Raw genomic sequence first — 10179 nt, 5'->3', positions numbered from 1 at the left:
TGCCTACCCTCTGCTCCTGGGAGGAGCTCGCTCTCCCCCCCTGCCCCAGCCCCAACAGGTGCTCACTCTCCCTCCCTGCCCCCATAGCACCACTGTGACCCTTCCGTGCCCAGGGTAGCCACCTGATAATGCCAAGGCTAGGGCAGGCTGTAAAAGGAGAGCAGATTCTCCCAGCACTGGTGGGTGACACTGAAGCCAGGCTTCCAAACCAGCCACAAACTGTGCTTCTGATTCCCCCAAACTGGTTATCAAGAAGCCAGTACACTAATACACACAGTCCCTTTACTACATTCCAGTTGCTGGCTCCCAATCAGCCACTAGGTCCAGTAAAGAGACCAGTTGTTTAAACTCTATTCTCTTTACTAAAAAGGTTCCCTCTGACCCCAAAGGGTCAGCCACAGTACCAGATCAATATAAGTTTGGATCTTACGCAAAATACCATGCTGCCAGCCAATCCTTTAGTAACTAAAATTAAGGTTTATTATAAAATGTAAGAAATAAACCATAAGAGAAATGTTAAAGGGTCAAAGCAAATCAGATACATACAAATAATTGAAAGTCCATATACATCAGGTTTCTAGAAGAACTGTGAAGTTGCAGGCTTGTATAGTCCTCTGGTATACATCCAGTACTTGGATGGGTGTCAGTCATTTGTTTCACAGCTTCAGTTCAGTTGCAGATGAATTGATCCAGAGGTAGGTTGGAAGCTGAAGCTGAATAGGATCAGAGACAAAATGGTTTCCTAGTCCACCACCTTATATCCCCTGGCCCTGGCCATGCTGTCTTGTGGAATGTTACAGGAACTAAAATGGAGTCCAGAGCCACATGGGTCAGTCCTAGTGCCTCATTAGTTATGCTGCCTGTGGAATTTCACAGGAACCAAAATGGAGTCCAGAGTCACATGAGCAAGTTCTGGTGACTCATTAGGTGATGCTGGCTTCTTCCCCTGGTCCCCTTGCATCTGGGAATGTCTTAATGGGCCATTAAGCAGGCTATTGTTTTGCAGCCATCCTGTCTGGGGTGTGTCCCAGCCAACACAATTTGAAATACAGATATTTCAAATATATCCATAACTTCCATTTCACATATAACACATGAACATAAACATTATCATCTTACTTAGCACATTATAGCCTTTCTAACAGTACCTGACATGGCATATCCCACATGGATTATTATGACTTTGACACACTGATGTCACACAATAGAATAAATGCTCCCCCCTTCAAGCCAGCCACCATGACACCCACTGCTAGAGGAGTTCTGTGCTCCAACAATTATTGGGGGGGGGCCTGTGCCCCAGCTTGCCCCCCCCCCCCTTGTGCACACCTCTGCCCTCAAAAGAAAACATGAGTCTGCATTCCATAAAAATGCTGGGACACTTCAACAGGGAGATCTTAGAACACAAATGGAATCACATTTCCCCTGCACTGATCATAATACAGATGTTTGTTTGAGGGTAGAAAAAATAGAAAGTGTGTGTATGTGAATATTATAGTTTGTGTGGTCACAGACTAAGGCTACTTTCAAATTTTTGCTGACATTTCTTTATTTCAATTTTTTTTAAAAACTAGGTAGATAGTTTGTGCACATTTCATTTCATGAATACAAGTGAAGGGCTAACTACTGCTCTTAATCTGAATAGAGAACACAGAGTTTCATAAATTGAAGTTGTGCATCTGGATTGAAGGCAAGCCGTCAACATGGTCCCAACTGTCAAGCCAAGACGTGCAAAATAGGTGCATAAAATTAGGCTCCTAAACCTAAATATGAGAGCTATTTTTTCAGAAGTACTGAGCAGTCATTGACTTCAATAAGACCTGCTTATGCTGAGTTCTTCTGAAAATAAATCCACTTATTTAGGTGCCTAACTAAGGATTTAGGAGCCTAACTTTAAAAAATACTGCCTAATGAGCATGATCATGCATACACACACACGCAGAGCCATGTTGATGTACACCAGACCTAATTAAAGTTGCAAATAAAAAACGTATTTGATAATATAAGGTGTCCCCTGTCCAAATATACCCTCACTCACATGTCCTCTGCTTCTCAAAAAAACAGAGAACATATTAGCATGCTTAGTAAGCTGACAAATTCTGGCTGTTTTGGATCAAGGGGGGGAGAAAACTCCAAAGTCGAGAGGCTGCTGTAGGTGATACTGAAAGAAAAATGTTTTATAAACCTGTTTTTAAAAGGGAGATATTTCTGTGGTCATCCAAAGGTCTAAAAGGAAGACATTTCATATCCCCGGAATCATGGAGACAAAGATAAAGATGATAGCCCTCCATCACCTGCAAACAATAGCCTCAAATTGCCCTATCTTCTTGGAGTGCAAATTAATACAGTTCAATTTTTTCATCTTCATGATGCCACAAGAAAAACAGAACAAAAGAATCTAAATGAATCTCCAGAAACCCCTTGGGTACATTGAAAATACAGTTGTGCAAACTGACCAAGTTAGGACAAATTAAAAGTGAGTTTGGGTATATTATATTTAAGCAAAGTGTACCGGAAACAAATTTTGTATAATGGGCAAATTGAATCTCTGGAAACGTAGGCATTTGAATGTCAAATCTCAATTGAGATAAACCAAAAAATACAGTAATTTGAAGTCATCTTTCTGAAGATGCATTAGTCTTTTAAATAGAAAATGTGGGTTTTTTGTAAACAGAAAAGAAGGCAATTATTTGTCTTAAGATTCTAAAATGCAGATTGTTTATGACACACTTAGTGTAAAAGTATAGCTCTCTAAACTGGGGCCATGGAATCATAACTACCATAGGCACATGACATAAATGACTTAAACTGATGCTTTGATTTATCTTCTGTGATAAGGAAATAAGTGCTTTAAGGGAAATTAACTGTCTGCTATCTAGTTTTTTAGATGCATTTATTTTGCTCATTACTGTTTGTAATTCCCTTTTAGGGCCTGAGTCTGCAGTCCTTACTCACACTAAGCAGCAATTTTTCAGTCAAATAATCCTGTGGAAATCTATGGGATTATTTGTGTGAGAAAGGACCCCTCACTTGAGTAACAGTTGCCCTTATAAATTACATAATAAGATGTGGTCTTCATATTTTATCTATGTCTATTTAGCAAGGATCAGGGCTTTTCTGCTACTGTTATGTTTGCTTGTTTTCCAAAGCAGAAAATGTTGTAGGGCATAATTTCAGAAGTTCATATGCATTAAAATGGACATCTGCATTTATGCATAAGCATGCCTGTGTGACGTTCCCCCCCTGCAATCTGGACTGATGTGTAGCTGTGTCACCCCAATTCCTCACTCCTGGGCCCTGACTTACCCCACTTTACTGTGTGAATCATCTACTCCTGGGTCAGCCCATGCCAAGCCTCTCGCATGTGATTGGTCCCTGACCTAATGAAGGAGCACCTCTGGCTAGCCACTCATGGGATAGACCCCCAGCAAACACCCCCCAGTCCTTATGCAAACCCAGGAATTGTTGTCTTGCAGAGTCCAGTGCTATGCACTGCACCCTGCAAGCTCAATTACATTTGTCCGTCAATTTATCAAAGAAATTGATATGCACCACCTCTTCACTCTAAGCGAGGTCTCTGCACACACTCAATCCACATGCACTGTTTTAGATAAAACAAACAATTAAGTTATTGACGACAGCAAGATTTTAAGTGGATCTAAGTCAGATTAATATAAATCAAAAGATTAATAAATGATTCAAGGAGTTAATCACGATTAACTAAAAGATAACTTGCATCTTAACCTAAGATTAATATTTCAGTCTGTATTCAGCTTACCATACAGGCTGCTTGCACTGCCTCTTGCAACCAGGCTCCCTCTTCTTGTGGGTAGATTCTCAGTCTTTGGTGTTGCTTAGAAGATGGATTCCAGGGGAGAACCCCGAGACAAAGATGCCTCTTTCTTTTTAACAAGTTTCCTCGACACCCCGTGGGGTCAGGTGATCGTCCATGTCCAGCCATGGGTTTGATTTTTCCCTCTTGATCCAAAATGCTCAAAGGTGCTTAGGCCAGTCCATTGTTCCTGTATACCTGCTTCTGCTGAGCATGGAAACCCAGCTTTGTGCTTGTCTGCATCTATTCAAACCATGTGAGACACACTATTGGGGATATGGTATAGCAGGGTTTCATATCTGTACACATGTATGACATTGCAGGGAACATGCTACCACGACAATGATGTTCAGTATGTTATGAGCATTCCAAGAACACCTTATATGGCATACTTTGCATCTGACCATAGAGAGTTACACTTTAAGGGTAAACATGAATGATACACAAATCACAGCATAAGGGTGTACCTGGGATACAGCGTGTCATAGCCTGGCATGCAAACTTTTGAAAATATGGCCCTCTTTGACCCATTGTACAAGCACTGTGACTATTGCTTAGAATAAGTAGAAAGGAATTAAAAAATAATATACCCTATAAATAGCTAATGATTAGAACAGCACAAAAGTTGGGAGGTGGGTGTGTGGACAGAGAGTGGCATACACAGAGGAAGGGATTAACATCAAGAAACAATAAAAATAGTGCCTGCTATTCACCTCAGTTTCTGAGGTGAAGAACAAATAAAAACAGGTTTGAAGGCATAGGCTCTAATTAATTAAAACAGCTTTTATTGAATTATTTTCCCCAATCCCCATTATATATACATTAACTTTATTAGGTTAATTAGGCCTTGCTCCTGCTATCTGATTTGCATGGATGGACCGTTACACTCACATGATTGATGTCAATGGAGGGAACGCTCCAAATGCATCCAGGGGAAAGTGGGGGGGACAGTGCTGCTGGGCAGTTGAGTCTTTCTTCTGCATGAAAGTGGGCAGCTCCATGCACAGGGGGTTACTATACACAGCACCTCTAACGCCAGAGTGTGATACCCTGCACCCCCACATGCACCCTTATAATGTAATTGTGTATTATTTAATGCAATGTATGTAAGATGTTTTTGGAATGCTCATGACATACTGAGCATTATTGTTATAGTAATATATTTGTTGCAATATCGTGCGTATGGTTATGAAGCTTCAGTATGTAATATTTCCAAAGATGCATCCTCATGGCTTGAAACATATTCAGGCAAAACTCTCCAGGAGCAGAGGGGCAGTTCACAGCTCATCAAGGCTTCTATCAGACAAACCAAGCTCAGCATTCCAGGAACAAAGGACTAGCCTAGGCATCAACAAAGAACCAACTGGACTCTCCCTTCTCTTGGCCAGCTTGGAATGATGATGAGGTAATGTTCATTGACGCAGGACATGGATGAAGCCATACGAGGACATTTTTTGTCACCTGACCCCGGGAGTGGGGGGAGCCCCAGAGCAGAGAAGGAACATTTTAACAAAGGGAGACATTTACCATGCTCTCTCTCTTCTACCTCCATCTACAGACACCACCAAGCAACTGAAGTGCTGACCAAAGAGGAGAGCCTGGCTGAAGGGAAACCAGCCAGCATGTGGTGAGAATCACCTAAGCTTGTAAGGTTGCTGAAGGTGTTAAGCTTGGTTTAGTATGTATTTTGCTATGTTTTCTCTTGATCAAATCTGACTTGTTATCCTTTGACTTATAATCACTTAAAATCCCCTGTGATTAATACATTTGTTTGTTTGTTTTATCTAAAGCAGTGCATTTGGTCTGAAGAGTGTGTGAGACTTCACTGAGAATAACAAGGCTGGTGCATATGCATATCAATTTCTTTGTTAAATTGACGAATTTATACAAGCTTACATTGTTCAGTGGGCAGCACTGACCATTGTAAAATGGAAGTTCCTAGGGTTGGTTCTGAGATTGGGGGGTTTGCCTCGGGTCATTCTGTTGTATAATCCAAAAGAATGGCTGTCTAGAAGCACTCACTCCATTAGGAGCATTTTGCTGTCTGGTGGCTGGGCATGAATACTCCAGGATTGGGGGTTCTCATAGCACAGCAGGGTAAAATGGGCTCCAAAAGTGAGGGATTGGGGTGACACAGCAATACACCAGTCCAGATTGCACTAGAGGAATGTCACACAGAGAAATCACTTGAAGCCCCAGGTTGCATTCAAGTGTTTCTGACTTTTCCTGTGGAAAAGCTGCAGTTTTAGCAGAAAGCTTTTCTTCCTCCATTGCCCCTGGCCTGCCCACCTTTCAGGAAAAGGAGAGATGGCTACATGAAGACAGGGAAGCATTTTGTACAGCCATTCCGCTCCCCTCCCCCCCTTTATATGGATCCATCATGGCTTTGTAATTGTATTGTCTTCACTGCACCCCACACAATATGTGGGCTGGGAGCATTATCTTTATGTTTTTCTCTTATTCTGTCATTGCTAATTTTTTATTCTTCAAAACAGTGACTGAGAAATTGGGTTGGAATCTAAAATGCAACAATCTCCAACACTGCTCAATATCATATAGGGAAATGTTTAAACATGAGGACATTCCACAAGAAAACGAAGGGTTAATAGTATATATTTTTAATTCAATCCTCTAACAGAAAACTCACCAAATTGTCTTAGCACAGACAGCAAATAGGTATGTTTTGGAGGCCATCATGAATGTAAATTTGAAAGCAAAAATGCAGCTCTCACTAAATTACAGCTTTTGAGTGAAATTTTCACATATTGGAAAATTTTCTATAGATTTTCATGAAGACTGTTTCCCTCTATCTGTGAAACTGAAAAGCTACTCTGTCTAAAATATAAATTTGTGAGTTTTTGACCTGACTGAAGGCAGATGGGAGAAAAGAGACAGTTTCACCAGGTGGTCTGGTGAATTGAACACACAGCTGGGGTCCAGGAACTCATGAGTTCCTTTGTCACTGACCTTAATAACACTTGGCACTTAAGTGGCTCTTCATATGTATTAGTAGCACATACTGTGAGGCAGGCAAATATCAATGTCCTCATCTTACATAAGAGTAAACTAACTCAGTTGACTTGTCCGAGGTTATACCGGAAGACTAAGTCAGAACCAGAATTGGAAGGCATCTCTCAAGATGCCCAGTCCAATCCCTAATTTACTAGACCAGAGTGCCCTAGACAAATCACATAACCTCTCCCTGACACAGCGGTTAAAGCCCCCCACAACTGGCCAAACTACACTCTACTTTCAGTATGCACTAGTGTAGCTGAGTATGTCATGCTGCATAGTAGCTGTCATAACACAGCTTGCAGGACTGGTTCTGCCACAGAACTGCTATGTGACCTTGGGCAATTCTCTTCACCTCTCCCTGTCTCTGTTTTCCGTCCCATCTTTTGTTTGTCTTGTCTGCTTACACTGTAAGCTCTTTGGGGCAGGGATTCTCTCTCCCTATGTGTTTGTACAATGCCTAGTTTAATGGGGCTCTGACCTCAGTGTGGCCTTTTTTTTTTTAAAGGATGCCTGAAACCACAAAACTATAATTTATCATTGAAACGACTTAAATTGTGCCCCCTTCAAATACACTGATTAATCCACTATGGTCAACATGGGCATATCTGAGCTCAGTATAGAGGCCAGAATGTGAACCTACACAGAAAATTGTCCCTATCAGATCAAGCTGAATTAAAATTTGAAACTGCAAATATCTGACAAAAACAAAAGTTTGGCTGTTGAACATGGGTTAATTTTCAACAAATTAGGATTAAGAGCAAAATCAATTATTTAAAAGGGGCCTTATCAACCACATCTTCAGACAACTCAGCAAGCTTAGTAAGTAGATGACAACTATTCTGTTGCAATGCTCCTAAAATTTGTTTTTCCCCATTATAATTTCACTTGGTTAGCAGAGTTTGAATAGGATTTTTATTTTTTTTTTTAAATTACAAGGAGAAATTAATTCACAGTTCTCACTGATATGGGAACTTACCTCCAGAAATGATTGGCAGTTTTAAGTGATTTTTTAAAAGAATATCTTGGTTATGTCTATTTTGCCAGGAAATCTCCTTTGTACAAAAAAGAGTAACTTAAGTCATCACATCGTCTATGCTTTCACCTGAATGTTATTTTGAAGAGCTGTAACTCTAGGTGTTTGTGGATTTTGTTCTCCACAGTTAGGGATAAAGCCATGATTAGATTTACTTGATAGGGGAAACCTGTTTTAGGAAAAGTTAGCATAGGCGGATGTGTGGGTGTTAGTATCTGTGTAGCGTAAATATTTCCAAACTCAAATATAGAACTTAAGCATCATTGTTCTTGTCAGGGACTTTTTTGGCATTGGCAAGGTCAGTACCTCATATAGCTGACTGCAAAGAGGTGTCTCTAAAAAGCTGAGAAGTCTTAAAGGTGTCCTGCAAAGAAATAAAACAACAAAATTGGGTTTATAAAGATGACCTGAAAGATTTGTATTCTGACTGGGGGTTTTGATGTTGTTGTTTCGGTTTTTTTTGTTTTTTGTTTTTACATTAGAAATTCAGGTCCTGTCCTCCCAAAAGACTGTGATGATTGGAAAACTATTGAAATTATGTCATCTCAACAGTCAGGAAAATGAAAGTTGAGCACTCAAAATAACAAGGGATTTTTAGTCAGGTTAACAAAAACTCTTGTTTTTGTTTTTTGTCACCACCTATTTAACTTCAGTGACCAATTAACATTTGGGGATAAAGTACCTCTTGTTAAAATTCAGCACCTTCAGGCCTCCAATTTAGGTGTAAGATTACTCTATAAACATGACAGAGAGTTACACGTCCTCTTCTAAACAGAGGAAAAATCATAGTTAGCATTCCTTATACTTTAAGGTAAAAAACAAGCTGAATGCCCTTCCCCCTCTCTCTTGCTCACCTACCTTTTTATACATCATAAAGAAGGTAAATAGAGCGCAAGCCTGATTTTTTAAAAAACGATTTAACTATTTGTTCAAACTAAATGTTTAATGTTACCTTTTAGGCTTTTAGACTGAAAGCAATAATATGCTTATCACACTACCAGCCATTTTTAGGGCAAAGTTGTCTTGCCATTTTGAGACAGCAGGGAAATTGCAATGAGAGCTGAGCAAATAGAAGGAAAATTTTTTGTCAATCAGTCATTAGATTTCAAAAGTGAATTTCAATTCACCCATGTTCATGAAAGTGAATTTCGCATTGTGCATTGATGGTTACATTTGTAATTCAGACTTTTGGTTAGTTACATAAGTCACTGACTGACTTTTGATAATGAACTTTAGATAAGGAAGTTACAGGGAGATTTCTGTCAGTCTGTGTTTGATTGAGCACCATACAACCAAGCATTTGGAACATGAAGCCATAAAAACAATTGAAAGCTAGGAATCTTATCCAGCGTATCCTGCACCCTGTCTCAGGAACGTTGCTGGAAATGATATGGTTGGATGACCATTATGACTTTCGGATGATCATTTCTCCCACTCAAAAATAGATTAAAAGTAATTTTACACAAATAACTTAAAAATTGCAAATTAGAATGAGAAACAATTGTGCTTCAATGACAGGTAGTAAATACTAATTAAGGGTAAAATTGCCATTTTACAGTGTATAGAGCAGTATAGAGCAGACCAGGAAGCTAATTGTGATTCTGAGTCATAATCAGTCTTCTGGTTTTCTTCTGCTCCAGCAGGGGCCAACCCCAGAGCTGGCATAGCATATATCCCCAAATATGCTAATGCAGCTGAACTGGTTGGCATATTGGCAGAATCCAGGATCCACCCATTACCTGCCCCATACTGCCTACTCTATACACATTCACCTCGGGAGGAAGAGCATATTGGATTCGTACAGACTGTTGTCACCTACAGACTGTCCACATTATGGCATGCCATATGGGCCACAAGCTGTATAAACTAGAGAAATAAGACAATGCATAAAATTTCTTTTGATCAAACTCTGCAAATAAATGTTCAGCCTAATAAGCACAATTTAATTCTTTGCAGTGTTGTTATAGCCATGTTGATCTCAGGATATTAAAGAGATACGGTGAGTGAGGCAATGTCTTTTATTGGACCAAGTTCTGTTGGTGAAAGAGACAGGCTTTCGAGCTGCACAGAGCTCTTCCTTACCTCACACACCTTGCCTCTCTAAAATTTAATCCTGGCAGTGGAATAAAGTTTGCAAGTAGATAAAATATTTTATTTACAAAATAAAAAACAAACAGCATTTCTTCTACTATAGTAATGGTCTAAAATGCTGAAACACCAATGTTTAATTAGTGCAAATCGTTAAATTAATGTTATAATACTGTATAGCTTCATTAAAGGCTGAAAATAAGAGCTGAAA

Source organism: Emydura macquarii, unplaced genomic scaffold, assembly GCF_026122565.2.
Source record: "Emydura macquarii macquarii isolate MOO-44397 ecotype Brisbane River unplaced genomic scaffold, CSIRO-AGI_Emac_v2 contig_2205, whole genome shotgun sequence".
NCBI classification, from domain to species: Eukaryota; Metazoa; Chordata; order Testudines; family Chelidae; genus Emydura; species Emydura macquarii.
This window is presented reverse-complemented; position numbering follows the sequence as displayed.